Source organism: Mauremys reevesii, linkage group 12 (assembly GCF_016161935.1).
Source record: "Mauremys reevesii isolate NIE-2019 linkage group 12, ASM1616193v1, whole genome shotgun sequence".
NCBI lineage: Eukaryota > Metazoa > Chordata > Testudines > Geoemydidae > Mauremys > Mauremys reevesii.
Genome location: NC_052634.1, coordinates 38,162,883 through 38,180,934, shown reverse-complemented (window position 1 = coordinate 38,180,934; position 18,052 = coordinate 38,162,883). Strand labels below are relative to the sequence as shown.

Genomic DNA, 18,052 nt, shown 5'->3' with positions numbered 1-18,052 from the left:
ACCATTTCTGTGGGCAAAGGGCCCATTTCCCCTCAGAATGGCTTTAAAGGTTTCTCGGGACAAAACATAGTGGTGGTAGTAGACACTGAACCTGACCCTCTTGTATAATTTAATTACCAAACTTCTATCAAATGTGACTGCACAGAGCTGCACATACAGTTACATTCAGTGAAAGTGAGCAACTGTCCCCAGAACTCACTGCCGGGAGCCTTAAAGTATCTGCCAGTAGCACAGGTACTTTTCATGGCTCTGGCACTGCGTGAGACAATGGACCACTTTCTGGTGGCTGGTTTGTTTCCCTACAGGTGTGGGAACTTCTGGCTACATGATGGCGGCTGCCAGACTTGGTTGGACAGGATTCTTTTCAGCTCACCTGAGGCTTGTTCCTGGCCGAACGAGGGCAACCACAGGGCGCCAGCAGAACCAGCTGTAGCTGCAGCAAGGGCGCCCTCAGCAGGGGCCGCCGTATAGCGGGCGGGTGTCATGGGACACACTGCGCCTGCTCAATGTCAGAAAATCCCCTTCAGACTAAACCAGTTTGTTTCTTGAAATCAAAACAAGTGGGATGAAAGTTCTTTGCACAAATATTTTGTTGCAAAACAAAAGCATCTCCTGTTTGTCACAGTGTGTTAAATTGTCTCATCACACACAAAGAGGAGACACTTAGACCACAAACATTAGATAAGATGCTTCAGTCTGAGCTAAGTAGTTGCTGCTGTTAACAATTTCAAAATAAAAAAATACAAATCAAATAGACTATTTCAGCTATTGTATTATGTCATAATCTGATCGGAGTAAACGTGATAGGACACCTCATATTATTCACTACTCCTAGTGACACTCTCCAATGGATCCCCGTCCTCCACCCACTGTGAGGTAGGTAGGAGTGGATCATTATTATCCCTACTTGAAAGAGGGAGAAGCTAAGGCTGAGAAAGGAGAATTGACTTGTCTTAGGTCACACAGCCAGCCAGTGGCAGAGTTGGGAGTAGGACCCAAGAGCCCTGATTTTCAAACTAACCATCAGATCTTGAATTTCAAACATTGAATGACTTAAGTGTTCTCAAATGAGCTCCAGACCAACAAGAGTGCACAGTAATTATTCAGCAAGTATTTGAGGAGAACTGCAATGTTAGAGAGAATCATGAACTGTTCAGAGACCATTAATGCAGAGAAGCAGCAAAATTCATCAAACATAGAACTGCGTCTGACTTATTTACTTGGTCTTAAAAGAGAACAACAAGTACCTGAGTCTCCTCCCTGTCAATAACCCCCTGCTCAGCCAATCAGGGTAGAGACAGAGGATGGGAGGCTGAGGGTTCTCACCAGAGAGCCCAAAGGATGGCCCAGGTCACCGGTGGGAATCACTGCCCGAGCACTATTTCAGCCCCACATTTTTGGGTGGACCTCCCAGAGTGGGAGCTGCAGAGCACTCCCCTGCAACACACACACACACACACATACACACACACACCTCTCTCCTGGTGTTGGGAGGGGAACAGGTGAAAGGACAAAAGATGCAAGAGACAAAGAGAAAGGAGGGAGGGATGGAGGGAGGAAAAGGTGAAACAAAAAGGACAAACCCTAATGTCCCCACTGATTCTATGGGACAAAATTCCAAATGTGAAATAAAATTCTGCCTCCTTAAGCTTGTGTTTTCCATGCCTAGAATTCAACTATCACCTGATGGATCAGACCGAACAGGTTTCAAACCTCGAGGATGCTCTTACCTTCTAAACAGGGATGGCTCTTTTCTAGTAAAATCACTAAAAGGGAAGGAAAAAACTCGAAAGAGGTTCCTCCTGGCGCTCACGTCCGTGAACCCGAATACTCTCTCAGTCCTCAAAGAGAGACCTGGAGCAGGAGACTTGCTGAAGCAAAGCCACAGGGATCTCTGAGGTTTCCCTGGTCCCTCACCCCTGTCCTGCCTGCCTGATGTCAGCATCTGTCTGTGAGGTCACCACCTTCCCACCACCTTTGACCAATAGTCTGAGGTCCTGCAAAAAGCCTTTGTGATGTCACTGCCACACCCCTCCCTTGCTGTGCTAATGTCCTGCCCCTGGCCAGGCACTTTGGAGGTTTGAGCTACTCCCTGTGGATCACCCCACTCAAGGAGCGTTCGTTCTAGGCAGCAAGCCGGCTAGACGGGAAAACATCAGACGCTGCTCCCAATGCTACACTCAGTTTTTCAGAAATTAGTTGACTTTATGGCCAGAAGAGACCTTTAACATAAGCCATCCCCTCTCTGCACCGCACTCACAGCTGTTGTTCTTAGTCAGTGCAAGCCCAGACGTGCCTCTGTAGAGTTCACCTGCCATCCTGGGTGGAAAACGGGGGAAAATAAGAAGGCACCGTACTCACTATGTTATCTAGGGACTCACTCATCCCTCCACAGCCACCCTGTCCTAAAGTTGGTCTAACACCTAAATTTTAGCATTGGGACCCCGGCCCCAGCCCACTTGGCTTTGGAACCCCTGTCCCCTGCCTAGCAAGTGCTATTGAATTGAGGGTGAGTCCCTCAGTCGGGGTTTGCCAAGCACAGTTGTGCTGCCCTCGATTCACACATCAAGGATAACGACCCTTTGTTTCTCCTGCCCCAATAACAAGGAGACTGGGAATCCAGCACCAGCCACAAGTGATCATTTCGGCAACCCAACCTATTTCCAACATACTGTAAAATCCACATGCAGACTCATACACGAAACCTTGCAAGAAAATCTTCCTGAGGGGGTCTGAAGCACCTGCTGCTGGAGGGAAGGAGGGAGCCATGGGTTGGGATTGAGGAGCAGCATGAGGAGGGGGCCTGTGGGTTGGGACTGAGGGCACTGGGAATAGGAGGGACTGAAGGTTGGGACTGAGGGTCACTGGGAAAAGAGGGGACATGGGTTTAGGCTGAAGAGCATCTTCATTTGGGGATCCAGCAGGACAGGGGAAGGCAGCAGGTGATTCTAATTCCTTAGGGATATTCTGTGTCTTTGTCTGTGTGTGTGTGTGCAGGAAGGAACATGCTCTATGCCCAGAGGCCTTTATTCCTCCAGGCTGCAAGGACAGAGGGGCTGTCAGGAAGTTGCCCCTTCAAACCCACACACAAAAAGGCCCTTCTGAGGAAAGGGCAAATCCTGAAGAGAAAAAGTAACATCAAAGAGAACATGAGAAAGACAGTTTAAGATCTTGGTGAGTAGTTTATTACCTGACCAGGAACTTAAACCCTGGACCCTCAAATTAAAAGGCTGATGCTTTGCCAACTGAGCTAGCCAAGCTCACAAAGCAAAAGAGCAAGTTGGTGCAGAGGAGAAACTAGTCAAGAAAACAAGAGCGGGAAACAATAGGGGAAACCTGCTGCTCTCTGGCCAACACTATGAGTTTATATCAAATTTAGCAGCATTAAATCACATTAACCCTGCACCCGTCCACACAACAAAGCTCTTTATATCGATATAAAGGGCTCTTAATACCGGTATCTGTACTCCTCCCTGATGAGGGAAGTAGCGCTGAAATCAGTATTGCTATTTCGGATTAGAGTTAGTGTGGCCGCAATTCAATGGTATTGGCCTCCAGGCGCCATCCCACAGTGCACCATTGTGACCGCTCTGGACAGCAATCTGAACTTGGATGCACTGGCCAGGTTGACAGGAAAAGCCCCACGAACTTTTGAATTTCATTTCCTGTTTGCCCAGCGTGTGGAGCGCTGATCAGCACAGGTGACCATGCAGTCCCAGAATCAAAAAAGAGCTCCAGCATGGACCGTACGGGAGATACTGAAGCTGATCTCTGTATGGGGAGATGAATCTGTTCTATCAGAACTCCGTTCCAAAAGACAAAATGCCAAAGCATTTGAAAAAATCTCCAAGGCCATGATAGAAAGAGGCCACAACAGGGACTCAACACAGTGCTGAAACTTAAGGAGCTGAGACAAGCGTACTAGAAAGCCAAAGAATGAAATGGATGCTCACGGAGGGAGGGGTGACTGACATCTGTAGCTATCCCACAGTTCCCGCACTCTCTGAAAACCATTTGAATTCTTGGCTGAGTTCCCAAAGCCTGAAGGGTCAAAAATATCGTCACAGGTGGTTCAGGGTATATGTCCCCCTGCCCCAAAAGCAAATGGAAAAAAATTGTTTCTCGCCTTTTTTCAATGTCACTGTATGTCTACTAGATGCTGCTGGCAGACGTGGTGCTGCTGCACTACAGAGCAGCATCCCCTTCCCTTCCGGATGGCAGATAGTACAGTAGGATTGGTATCTGTCATTGTCATCCCGTGAGTGCTCCTGGTTGGCCTTGGTGAGGTCGCCCGAGGGCTCCTGGGCAAAAATGGGAATGACTCCCAGGTCATTCTCTTCTTTAAGCTTTGTCTTCTGGAGATTCAGTCTTGCTTGGAATATCATAGTAGCTGGAGACTGCCCTCCCTTCCCCCATTTGACCTCTACTTGCAGAGGCAATAAAGTCTGTGTTGTTTCAAATTCATGCATTCTTTATTACTTCATCACACAAATGGGGGATAACGGTAGCCTGGGAGAGAAGGGAAGCAATGGGTGGGGTTGTTGCAGGGGCACCCCCTAGAATGGCATGCAGCTCATCATTTCTGCTGGATGTCTGGGGCTCTGACCAGGAGCTGCCAGTTGCCTCTCTGGGTCTTTAGTAGGCTTGCCTGATAGTCTAGACAGGACTGACACTCCATTAGACAAAACTTAAAGAAGGGAATGACCTGGACAGTCATGGGCATGAATAAGCGGGCTGGATAATGGGGATGAGACGACCCTCACATGGTGGAGTTCGGTTCGGTGGGTTTAGGGCTCAGGGAATAGAGTCCAGCAGGGGGGGTTTACACGTCTCCTCACCCCTGCGGGTGCACGAAGCCACGCCTGCTCACTCTTGGTATTGGCGGTGGCCAGTGATGTGCTCCGTGTAAATGTCTCTAGACCAGCGAATAGTGTCCGAGACCATTAGGCGTCTCATGAGCCGCACGTAGCGACCGCCCACCCCACAGGTCCAAAGCACACGTTCATTGCAAGGATCCCAGGCGCCCAGGGCCCCAACAATCAGGGCGTCGGTGCAGACCTCATAGCCGTTTGACCGCAGGGTGTCCGCCAAGGGGGCGCATTTTTCGAGCTTGTGGGCTCAGGCCTCGCGGAAGGCCGGGGTCCTGTTTTCAAATGGAATCGTCACGTCGACGAGGATGATCTTTTTCCGATCCTCGTCTGTGACGACAATGTCCGGGCGCAGCGGGCTGTCGGTGTCGGGGATGGTGCGGTTGATGGCGATTTCTTCCAGGTGCGGAGCGATGGCCTTTACTAGATGGTCCTGGACGGCGTTGTGGCCAGGGGCGGCTCTACAAATTTGGCCGCCCCAAGCAGTCATGCCCGGGAGGCGCCCCCGAGCCGCGGGAGCAGCGGACCTCCCGCGGGCATGACTGTGGAGGGTCCGCTGGTCGCGCAGCTCGGCTGGACCTCCCGCAGCTGCGGGCTGTTCGCTGGTTCGGCAGCTCCGCTTGAGCTGCCGCAGTCATGCCTGTGGGAGGTCCAGCCGAGCCGCGGGACCAGCGAACCGTCCGCAGTCACGCCTGCGGGAGGTCGACTGGAGCCGCCGGCCAAGCGTTCCCTCTGCAGTCACGCCTGCGGCAGGTCCGCTGCTCCTGGGGCTCCGGTGGACCTCCTGCAGGCATGACTGCCGCCCCCTGGGAAAGGGCTGCCCCAGGCGGGTGCTTGCCCCGCTGGGCTCTGGAGCCGGCCCTGGTTGTGGCGCAGCTGCCAGGCTCTGGCGTGAGGCTTGCAGCTGCACAGGACGTGGGGCAGGGTCTCCAAGGCGTACCCGCACCTCCGGCAGCGCTTGTCTCGGTTCCCGTGGCGGATGGCTCCATTGAGCGGGACGCAGTTTAGTTGGGCGCGGTCGTCTGGAGGACAGTCTGGAGCAGGAAGTTGTGCTCGTAGCACCCCTCCAATGGCATGAAGCCCTTCTGGGCCAGGCTGATGGCTCCCCCGGTCGTTGCCCACTCCGTGATTCTGGCTGCCAGGCAGCTGACGTACAGCTTGTACATTGTAGAACACAGAGAGATGGGTCTCCAGTTGCTGGGGTCATCTCGCTTGCCCTTCTTGTGGATCAGGACCGTCATGGCCTTCTTCCAGGAGGTGGGAGACCGGCCAAAGTACCAGCACAAGTTAAAGATGCTGGAGAGGACGAGGCAGCCGGGTTCCCGCTTCTTGAGAAGGCTGTAGGGGATGCCATCTTTTCCGGGCGCGGTGTTTTTGGTTCTGGAGAGCCTGGCCATCACCTCTTTGGGTGTGAAGTCGGCCTCTAGACCGTCTGCATTGGCGACGCAGGGCAATGGGCGGAAGCACTCCAGGCACTGCGTGCCATTCCTGGGCTTGCCGCTGAATACTTCGAGAAAGTAGTGGTAGAGACGCTCGGGTGGGATCATGCAGTAGGACGAGGGACCATACAGGACCTTTCTTACAGCCTTGAGAGGGTTTGTTTTATACAGCTTCTGGATCTTTGAAGCTGCTGCCAGGTTGAAGCAGCAGCTGGCATTTCTTCTTCCACTTTCTCCAGTAGTGCCACAATTCGGGGTGGGCCGTCTGAAGGCAGGCTGGGTGGTTTCCTGATTAGGCATTCGCTTGGAAACAGTCTCTGCAGAGAGCTCACGGTTGTAATACAGTATAACTTGTCACTGTCATTATCAACTTGCAAAGCAGCAGATTTAAAGTTTATTAGAGAATATTTGAAAATAGATTATACAAAGTGTTTGAAGCGTCAGTTATTGTGTCATTGGGGGTAACATACAGGTTGTAGGGGGATGTTAGCATTTTGGTATTGGACAGCATATACATATACACAGTCTGTCATGTCCCCAATGTGGGGTATATGGTGGGTGAGTTCAAGGTACAGCCAGCAAGCAGTAAGAGCACATCACTCATACAAACAGGTTGTGGATAGTCATGGGCATGAATAAATGAGCAGACTGGGTAATACAGTATAACTGACAACTATCTTTGCTAACTTGCAAAAGACAAGGGGATGCTGTTGTGTAGCACTGCAGTACCGTGTCTGTCAGCACCATCCAGTAGACATACAGTGATGGGGAAAAAAGGCTGAACAGTCTCCATGATTGCCGTGCTATGGCGTCTGCCCGGGCAATCCAGGGAAAAGGGCGAAATGATTGTCTGCCGTTGCTTTCACGGAGGGAGGAGTGAGTGACGACATTTCCCCAGAATCACCCACGACACTGTTTTTGCCCCATCATGCACTGGTATCTCAACCCAGAATTCCAATGGGCGGGGGAGACTGCAGGAATTATGGGATAGCTACCCACAGTGCAATGCTCCGGAAATCGATACTAGCCTCAGTACATGGACGCACACCGCCAAATTAATGTGCTTAGTGTGGCCGCATTCACTTGACTTTATATAATATTTTTACAATATCCGGTTTCTGCTTATTTGGAATAAACCCATAGTGTAGACATACCCTGACACAGCTTTAGAACCTCTACCCAATATATGGCCAAGAGACAGCAACTCTCAGAGCCTGTGTGGATTGTCTGATGGGCTTGGGGCCAAGAGCAAATCATGCACTGCTGCCAGAGCAGGAGAAGTAAAAATAGGGGCTTCCTGAAAAATCGGAAGGGAAAAAGAGAGAAGCAGAGAGGCAAGTGGAAAAGGAAGAGAACATACAGACACAGGATCCTACCTAAATTCTTAAATAGATTACAAGAAAAAACAGAGAGAGAGCAGCATAAAGAAATTAAAAAAAAACTTTCAGTAAGAACTGAATTAGAAACCTTTAAAACACCAGTTTTCACACTACCTTTACTTTTCTTCCAAATTCTACCAAAAGAAATTAAGACTACAGACCTGAACAAAAGCTTTAAACAAACTCAGATAACAGAAAAGAAAACCAAAACATTTATTTTTAAACTTGTTTTATAAGGACTAACCACTCAGTCTGTGTTCTCTTCCTCTCAGCTTCCCAAAAGGAAAGCAAGAACAGTAATCAATAGCAGACAGCAGATGCATTAAAGCACCACTGTCCACTCGCTTCATGCTCAGAAGAGAACAGTTTAACTCCTCATCATGGTTAGCAAGGTCAGACACTTTCAACCACACTTCTCTAGTTACAAACTATAGAAATGATCCCTGAAAGTATAGTCTTAATAAAGCTGTGCTCGGCTACACACCCAGGCTAATGTGCGCAAGCTTTCTTCCCACGGTGAATGTTTTCATACAACAGGTTTCACCCCCAGAGAATTAAAGACCAAAAATCTAAAACCAGGTTCCCATTTCATTAAGCACAATTGAGACAGCTTTAGAACACTGTCCATTAGAAGATGTTTATGTCGCTATTTACAGACACACACCTCCTGATTAGCATGTGGAGCTCCTAGCAACTAATCAAACCCTCTTGCTTTGGGATACCTCTCACAGGCTCCTCCGTACCACATGACCGCCTGTCAGGCACAGACAATGCGGACAGGTCAGCCCTTTCTAGCATGCTCCGCAGCTGTTTCTCTCTGGCATGCTCTCAAATTCATCTGCACTAGAAGTTTTTGCAGGGTTCTATGTTACCGGTGATACCTGCACTAAATCAGTGGCTCTCAACCTTTAGAGACACCTGTACCCCTTTCAGGAGTCTGATTTCTCTTGCATTTCCCCAAGTTTTACCTCACTTAAAAACTACTGGCTTAGATAATCAGATGCAATATTTATAAAAATAAATCACTTGAATATAAGTATTGTACTTACATTTCAGTGTATAGTATAGAGAACAGTATAAACAAATCAATGTATGAATTTTAATTTGTTACGAATTTGCTAGTGCTTTCTATGTAGCCTGTTGTAAAACTAGGCAAATATCTAGATGAGTTGATGTATCCCCTGGAAAACCATTGGATACACCTGTTTGAGAACCACAGCACTAAATCACCCTTACTTTTAGAACTGGTGCTGCTTGAACCAAGGCATTCTGGACCATTTCAGTGCTAGTAGACAGTAGCAACACAGCTGCACTAGGTCTGTTGTTTCTCCCTGCACAATTCCCACTTGGAAAGAAGATATCTTCTGGTCTGACCCTATTTACTATTGTGAGCTGCATAGGCAACTTTCTCTGTGTTACGTGAGCAGAATCCACACACTATATTCTACCTGTATGGCCCTGAGGATGCCACATCGGCCGCAGCTGTTGATTGGGCCACAGGTTGAGAATCACTAGTCTATAATTTTGCAAAGTCCATTGCCACAGGCTTTTCCCCCCTGTCTGCTGTGAGACAAGAGCACATGAAATTCATAGCAATATAAATATGAGTGAAACCCCCCAAATATATTTACATAAAAACTAGACAGTCTCATTTTAAAACAAAGAAAAACACAGGCCACACAGGGAGTGGGGCAAGAGTCTCCAATGATTTATACCCGCTCCTACCCGCCATTCAGCATAAGAATTAACCTAAATGGATCATGACTATTTACATAGAGCATCTTTCTCCTACAAAGCAGAATAAGACAAAAGGTTGAGGCTGTTCCCCTTCACATTTGAGGGGGAGGGGAGAGGAGTAGAAGGATTTAGAGGCTCAATCCACTTCAGATTATGAAAGAAACCAGACTATTAGGTTAGGTTCCAGGGAATTTTTTTTCACCAGACAAAAGAGTATAAGGTTTAAACAAACAATTTAATATTGATACACAGGGATGATGATTGTGAAGCTTGGTTGAGGTAGAGGAGTCAGAGGGTGGGATATTTCCCTTACTGCTAAATGATGAACTAGCAATTGGCTGAGCCCTCAAGGGTTAACTCTCTCACTCTGCAAGGCAGCAGGAATGGAGGGAGATATGCACATTTCCCTTAAGTACACTGCCTTGTTAATTAGATCAGCTTGCTGAGACCCCAGCTGCTGCAAGCTCTCTCCCTCCTGAGCCCTGCTCTATGGAAGATAGGGTAAGTGGGGTGCAGGAGCAGGGGGTAGGGGGCACCCTGACATTAGCCCCCCCTTCCTTCCCTCCCCCCAGCACAGCAAGCAGGAGTCTCGGGGAGCAGCTCCAAGGCAGAGGGCAGGAGCAGCACATGGCAGTGGGGGGGGGGGAGGGACACAGCTGAACTGTAGGCAGCTGCTGCACAGGGAACTTAGGGGAGTGGGGAGCTGATAGGGGGCTGCCGGTCCATCCTGGGTCCAAGCCCCCACCCAGGGGCAGCAGGTTATATGGGCTCGAGGTGCTCGAGCACCAGGAATATTCAAGACTGGGGGCTGTGCTCCACCAATATTTGGAGCTGGGTTTCTCCCCCGCCCCCCCACCTTGGAGCTTCTCTGCCTGGAAAAAAAAAAACAGCCAGTGCCTCTCTCCCTTGCTTGTGCTGCAGGCTGCCTGCAGCTGCTTCTGCCTTAGGCCAGGGGTTGGCAACCGGTGGCTCGCGGCTCGCCAGGGTAAGCACCCTGGCAGGCCGGCCCGGTTTGTTTATCTGCCGCATCGGAAAGTTCAGCTGATCGCGGCTCCCACTGGCCGCGGTTCGCGGTCCCAGGCCAATTCGGGTGGCAGGAAGCCGCGGCCAGAACAACCCACGGCACGCGCCGCTTCCGGCCTCCCGCATTGGCCTGGGACCACGAACCGCGGCCAGTGGGAGCCGCGATCGGCCGAACTTGCCGACGCGGCAGATAAACAAACCGGGCCGGCCCGCCAGGGTGCTTACCCTGGCGAGCCGCGAGCCACCGGTTGCCGACCCCTGGCCTAAGGCTATAGAGATCAGCGGCCAGCAGCCTGTTGGAGCACCAAGGGAGGGGGAGAGGGAGAGAGGAGTGGGGAGGAGGCACACACGTGCTTGGGAGCCCTCTCTCTCCCCCCCCCCCAGCACCCACCTGGAGGAGACGCCAAGGGGGACTCTGGCCAGGAGATGGACATCTGGAGTGGACCTCACTCACCTGAGCAGCTGCTGGGGCTTCTGTGAGGTTTGACCCTGTGATCCGCCCCCTCCCCCCACAGCCCCACTCCTGCCCAGTGCTGGGCAAGGGGCAGCCCCATCCCCAGTGAGACAAGGGTGAGGGGCAGCAGGCTGCAGCAGGGGAGGAAGGAAGCCACATGTGCTGGCAGTTCCCCCTGCCCCCCCAGCACCCACCCACCCACCACAAGGGAGATGTGGGAGGGGGGCTCCCTAGACTTGAGCAGCTGGGGCTTGGGTGAATTTTGTGACACCCTGTTTCCCCCCCCCCCCCAGCCACCACCCTGCAGTCCCCACTCCTGCCCCACGCTGGGCAAGGGGCAGCCCCATCCCCCATCCCCAGTGAGGCTATGGTGAGGGTCAGCAACAGGGGAGGCCACACTTGATGGCAACCCCCCGCCCGGTACCCACCGCAGGGGAGGCGAGTGGGCTTTCTGGACCTGAGAGAGGCCCTAGGAGCATGTGCAGTGACCATGGTGCAGAGTGAGTGTGCTGCCGGGGGGGGGGGGTCCTCTCTGGCCCTAGCCCTGGGGTAGCCTGTCTGCACCCCAAGTTCCTTATCTCCAGCCCTGCCCCACCCCAGAGCCTGCACCTCCAGCACCCCAACCCTGAGCACCCTCCTGCACTGTCAACCGCTCATCCCCAGCCCCACCCCAGAGCCCTCACTTGAGGGGAAAAACACTCAATTTAAATTTGGTGGTCAGTTTGGAGTATCATTGTGTTTAGCACAATACTTGATTATTTTACACCCTTTAAAGTGTATAACTAGTCGTATACAGGTGTTACGAAGTGAGAATGTTCTTAATGTTTTCTCTGAATACTGCGTGGGTGCCTCAGTTTCCCCTATGCATTTCTCAAGGATCTAGTTGGTGGTAGGGTGACCAGATGACAAACATGAAATATCGGGACGCGGGGGGACGGAGCAAAAAAAAAAAAAAGCCAGAGCGCCCCCCGCCACCAGGCGGCAGTTGCACAGCCCCGTCTCCACCCAACTCTCAGCTCTGACCCCCAATACACTCCCAGCTCCCCCATCCCCTCGCTCCTGGGCCCCGAGCTGTGCAGCCGAGCCACGCTCCGGACCCCTCTTGCAGCTCCCGGCCCAGCCGCTCCCAGGCTTCATTGCACCAGCCCCACAGCAGAGGCTGCTCCACTCTGCCCCGCCTGGGACACTCGCCCCGGGCAGCCCCGCTCCGGCTGCAGGGAACTTGGGGACACCCCCCCCCACGGGCAGGGGGCGAACCAGGCAGCTGGGCCCGGCCCCTCCTGGCAGGAGCGTGTCTGCCCCACACGTGTCTCTGCCCGCTGCCTGCTCCGCGCTGCCCTGCAGGGCTGGAGCAGCCTCCGTGCTGCGCTCCCAGCCCCGGCCACGGCCCGTGTGCAAACCTGGGAGGGAGGAGGAATGCCGCCTGCTTGGGGAAGAGGCGAGTCCAGGGCGGGGAGTTGGGGAGGGGTCCAATGGGGCAGTGAGGGGCGGGTCCAGGGCAGGGATTTGGGGAGGGGTCCAATGGGGGAAGAAGGGGGATGGTCGGGGGAAGTGAGGGGTGAAAGCCCCTCCAGGCTCCGTCTATGCACCGGAGCGGAGGGCAAAATTGCTTGTTTGTCCAGTGTCCCGACCGAACATCGGTCGGGACGCGGGACAAACAAGCAAATATCGGGACAGTCCCGATAAAATCGGGACGTCTGGTCACCCTAGTTGGTGGGATAAGGGGGTGTGATTGTTGTAGAGCCCTAGAGGGCCAGTGTGATGCCGTCTGCACAGAGAATGGCCGCAACCCTGTCTCCGGGCAACTGATGGCCTGGGCCACGCTCCTGCAAGGTGCCAACTGAAGGTGTTGGAGAACAGAGAGATCAGGTGGCCTCCTAATGCCTGGAAAAGAGACAAAGGCCGGAGGAGGGAGTGTCAGTGCCTGTGCGGACTTCCGGGAAGCGCATGGTGTGGAAGGGGATGCTGGGATGCTTTGGAACAACTCCATACAAAGCCAGTCAGGACTCTGGGAGAGCCTCCTCTCTCGGAGCAGACTGTCTCCAGGGCAAGAAGCTTACACCTACCTGGGCCGGACATCGGAGCATTCAGCCCTTCCACACCGTGCGCTTTCCGCAGCGAGTCTGCCCAGGTGGGTCCTGGGCAACCAGAGGTCCCTGCACCCCAACTCCGCAGTCAGATGTGACTCTCAGCCAGACAGTAAAACAGAAGGTTTATTAGATGACGGGAACACAGTTTAAACAAAGCTTGTTGGTACAGAAAACAGAACCCCTCTGTCAGGTCCATCTTGGGGGATGGGGAGCCCAGACCCAAGTTCTGGGTCTCTCCCCATTTCCCCAGCCAGCTCCAAACTGACACTCCCTCCTCTGGCCTCTGTGTCTCTTCCGGACAGGGAGGCCACCTGATCTCTTTGTCCCCAACACCTTCAGTTGGCATCTTGCAGGGGAAACTGAGGCACCCACACAGTATTCAGAGAAAATATTAAGAATATTCCCACTTCATCACAACAGGTGCAACAAAATATAATACTGTATATTGAAGTAGGCAAGTGCTGCTTCTGACTTTCCACTTTTAATTGACCCTTGTAATCTTGTGGCATTGACGCGTTGTAGCTTCATTTTATATCAGCTTACAGGGCGGGAGCAGGAGGGCACCACCATTTTGGGCCCCACCAAAAATTATACAAACCTGCCGCCTATGCTTCGAGTTACCTAGTTATCAAGTGTCGTGAATGGTGTTTGGTGCGTGTCTGGGAGCTCCTCGTGCTGAAGTAGAAAGCAGAAGGGGGAAGAGCGGCTGCCTAGCATCCGAGACTCTCAGCATCGCTTCTCGGCTCCTTGGAGTTAAGATCAAGCGTAGTGTCAGTTCTTATCAGTTTAATATCTGATAGGTCCTTTATTTGAGGACTGTATGTTAAATTGATTTTTGGAACAAGGGGCTGGAATAGGAGCTTGCTCTGTCCACCCCATGCATTGACCTGGTATTGCAGTGTCTCCAGGACCAGTGCCTCTTCCTCTGGGGAGAATCGTCTGGTTAGAAAGGCAGACAGTGTTTCCCTCCAAAGATGCTGATTTGATAACATATTTTTAAAGTAGTGGAAAAATCAGGTCTCTTTAGCACTTTAGTTTTTTCATGGCAACATATTGTAAAAATTTTTGGGTGTGTTTTCTGAGTCTATAGATGTGAGATGGGGCACCACCCCTGCCAGCCGGGAGCAGTTTCTGACTTTACATCAGCAGCGCACACGTCCCTGTCCCCCACCCTGGGGATTTCCTGCCCTCTCCCACACAGACCAACCTTCCCATATCGGTCTCATGTGTGAAGAACTACGCTTCCCAGTGTGCACAGGGAGGGGGGCGTTGTCTGAGCAACCTGCCGTCACATCCGCTCTGGGACGAGCCAGGAACTACAACTCCCAGCCTGCCCCGGGGCGCCTCCGTCCTCTCCAGCCCAGGTGAGGGCGGGTCCCTGGGTCAACCTGACACCTCCCCCCCCAGCGCAACCCCTCACCCCCGCCCCGGCCCCCAGGGAGCCCCGCCCCGCCCCCCCCGTGCAGGGTGTGACGCTGCCCCGCGCAGGAACGTGCTGCGCCGCCGCCTTTCACCCCGCCTCCCGGGCTGGTGGGGCGGGTCCGGGTCTGGCTCTGCCCGGGACTGGATCCCGTGTCCGCCCGCGGATGTTCCCGGCGCCTTGTAACCCCCCGCCCGCTGGGTGTGAGCGGGTCCGGGTGGTCCGACGGGCCCCGCACCGCCGCGTGTCACCCCCGACTCCCGCTGCCCCCGGCCCCGCCCCTCCCGGGAGCCCGGCTCCAAACACCCGCTGCAGGGACAGCGACACCCCAGACAGACCCGCCCCGGCCTGAATGAGTCCTGCTCCTTCCCCAGCCCCCAAAGCCCCGCCCCTCGCTCCGCCCCAAAGCCGTGTCCCCTTTCCCCGAGGTCCTGCCTCACTCTGCCCCTAACCCCGAGGTCCCCTCACATCGCCTGTTCCCCTAATCCCCGCCCCTTCCTCCAAGGCACCACCCTCCCATTGCCCCTTTTCCCAGCACCCCACCCTCACTCTGCCCCTTCCCGAGTCCCCACTCCCACATTGCCCCCAATACACCCCTCCCTGCACCCTTTCCCCAAGGACCCACCCCACATGGCCCTTCCCCGAGTTCCCGCCCTTGAGCTTGTCACCCCGCGACTCCCAGCCTGCCCCTGGCCTGAATGAGCCCTGCTCCTTCCCGAGCCCCCGCCCCCAAAGCCCGCCCCCTTCCCCAAAGCCCTGCCCCTGCCCCCGCTGTCCCTGCCCCCAAAGCCCTGCCTCCGCCCCATACCCCTAAAGTCCTGCTCCGCCCCTTCCCCAAAGCCTTACCCCCACCCCGCATACACCCAAAGCCCTGCCCCGCCCCTGCCCAGTCACTGCCCACCCCCGTGTGGGGGCACCAGCACTGTGCCAGGTCTTGATGCGAAATTGTCCAAGCTGGCCCAGGGGAGACGTGTGTGTCCCTGCTGCCCCCTGCTGGTGGGGCTGAGCCCTACTCTGTGTGTGTGTGCGTCTGTGACACTGTTTGTATCAGTGTGTTGCTGGGATAACCAGTAGGAAATGGCTTTGCAGGATTTTGTATCCTGCAGCAAGTCTCTCTCTCTCTCTCTCTCTCTCTCTCTCTCTCTCTCTCTCACACACACACACACACACACACACACACACACAGACTCACAAAGGGACTCACACAATCCCAAGAACACTCACACACAACACACCCAGAGGGACATGCTAGCCCAACCCCAAAGAGAGAAACAATCACACCCCCAGCCACACTCACAATCACTCCCCCCCACCACAATATTCACAATCATGCTCAGAGACACAACCACACACAGTTCACTCCCACTGCTCCAAATACAAGGACCTCCTGCCCCACACAGCATGTGCCAAGGCCTGTGGAACTCACTGCCACTGGACAGCTACCAATGAGAAAGATCCCCTCGTGCTCGATCGTCTGCTTGGCCCCCTGCCCCCTCTTGGGGTGCGCTGTGCGGCGTGGCTGGGGATTGTGCAATGGCCCAGCACCAGGCAATGCAGAACGGACACCACACGCCCTGCCCTGCCTCACCTGAGCTGCTCTCCAGGTGCATCGGAGCCGAGCACCCCACACCTTGGCACTCCTGCCCCACAGGGGGTGAGCTGCAGTCCCTGCCACACTGCGCAGAGGGGAGAAAGGTCAGGCCAGCCAGCCGTTGTAAGATGGGGAAATCACCATCGGGGTCGACGGTATGGGGGCTGTGACAAACGGAGAAACGGTTGTCGTGCCGGCAGAAGGCAGCAGAGCATGCACACACACACAATTGCAAACATACATGAACACATGCATGAATCCAGCCACACACACACAAACACCCGCACAAATCCAGCCAACACCAACACAAGCCTGGGAGCCAGGGGAGCAGAGCAGGCTGGGGCCGGGTCACTCCACTTCCCCCAGGAATTAGCCGGCCCCCCATGTCCCACGATGGCCTGGGGCCAGCCCCCTTCTGCTTCCCCCCATGGAGGCCTGGGGCCCCAGCCTGCTCTGCTCCCCTGGCTCCCAAACTTGGGAGGGGGAACCGCCCCACAGCACTCGCCGGTGGCGTGGCTGGGAGCCAAGGGAGTGGACCAGGCTGGGGCTGGGTCACTCCACTTACCATGCAGTGAGTGCAGGGGCGGCGGGGGGGGAGGTGGGGCTGGGGCAGAGGAGGGCGGGGCCATGGGGAAGAGCCGGGCAGCCCCCCCCACACTGCAGCAGCTCCCCACCCCAGCTCACCTCCGCCCCGCCTTCTCCCCTGAGCACACCAGCGCCGCTCCACTTCTCCCGCCTCCCAGGCTTGCGGTGCCAATCAGCTGTTTAGTGCGGCAAGCCTGGGAGGGGAGGAGAATTAGAGTGGGGGCGGCGTGCTCAGGGGAGAAGACGGGGCAGAAGTGAGCTGGGACAGGGAGCGGTTCCCCTGCACGCCCCCTTCCCCCCGTTACTTGCTGTGGGCAGCCCTCCCCTGCACCTCCCCCAGCCCCCTGCCCCAGCTCACCTCCACTCCACTGCCCACCCTGAGTGTGCTTTTTGGTGCCCCCAACCACTTGGCACCCTGGGCGGCCGACTAGTTCGCCTAGTGGTTGCACCGGCCCTGGCCACTGCCTGTCAGCAGGATTCCCCCTCCTCCTCCTCAGTGAGAATAAATCTCCGCACCTAGACAGCCGGTCCATCCGCTGCACCCCAATCCCCCATGCCTGAGCCTCCCTGCCGAAGCCCTGCACCTGGCTCCAGAGAATTAAGGCTCACATCTCACTGGGAACTCGACTTCTTGTGCCCAGAGAGTCTCGGCCCCCCTCAGTAGCTGACCTGAGAAACACAGTGTCTGCAAAAGCAGCAAAGAGTCGTGTGGCACCTTATAGACTAACAGACGTATTGGAGCATGAGCTTTCGTGGGTGAATCCCCACTTTTTTGGATGCATCAGTGTCGGCCTTTTCCAAAGAAGTGCCTGGAGGGCCTTTTTCTGTGTGACCACGTGGCCTAATGGATAAGGCGCCTGACTTCGGATCAGGCGATTGAGGGTTCGAGTCCCTTCGTGCTTGTGCAGTTTTACCTTTGTGCTGAAAGTCCTGCTCCCTTCAGGGCTGGAATCTCTTCTTGGCCGCTCAGGCCAATGCTCTGGCTTCAGCTAGAGCCCCAGGAAGGAGTTGGGGGTTGGGTGTCACAAAGGCTGGGGCATGAGCCCCAGGTGCTTCCAGTCTCACCTTTGCCCTTCCTGACTTGCCAAAGAAAATGGGCGGCTGCCCGGGCTAGCGTGTGGAGCAGTTTCCCTCTTCCAAGTGTGCGCCTGTCCCTGTGCTGGAGGGTACTTGCTAAATAGCACCTTGGGAGCCTGGGTGTTTCTCTGCTTCTCGCCAGCTGGGGAAAAGCCTCTTGGGGTAAAATCTCCTGCCCCACTGCCAAAGTGAGCACCTGGAGTGGGAATGGTAAGAGGCGCCACCAAGGGGGCTGGCCCTGCTTTCCTACCGTCTTTGATAATGGCCACAGAGCATCAGCAGCCGCCCTGCATGCTGGTCTGTGGGTGGCCTTCAGTGGGGGTTTGGCAGGGCCGGCTCCAGACCCCAGCACGCCAAGCACGTGCTTGGGGCGGCATGCCGCGGGGGGC

General features: G+C 54.5%; 2 non-coding genes and 1 pseudogene across 2 annotated transcripts; 2 read left to right on the top strand and 1 right to left on the bottom strand.

Moving 5' to 3' along the window:
* Window positions 1-18,052, top strand: part of LOC120375649 — a 276,817-nt pseudogene that overhangs the window by 26,241 nt on the left and 232,524 nt on the right.
* On the bottom strand, window positions 7,929-8,145 carry LOC120376557. The gene has a single exon (XR_005587415.1). It is a non-coding gene; the product is annotated as a small nucleolar RNA U3 (small nucleolar RNA).
* On the top strand, window positions 13,722-13,914 carry LOC120376367. Its single transcript, XR_005587250.1, has one exon. It is a non-coding gene; the product is annotated as a U2 spliceosomal RNA (small nuclear RNA).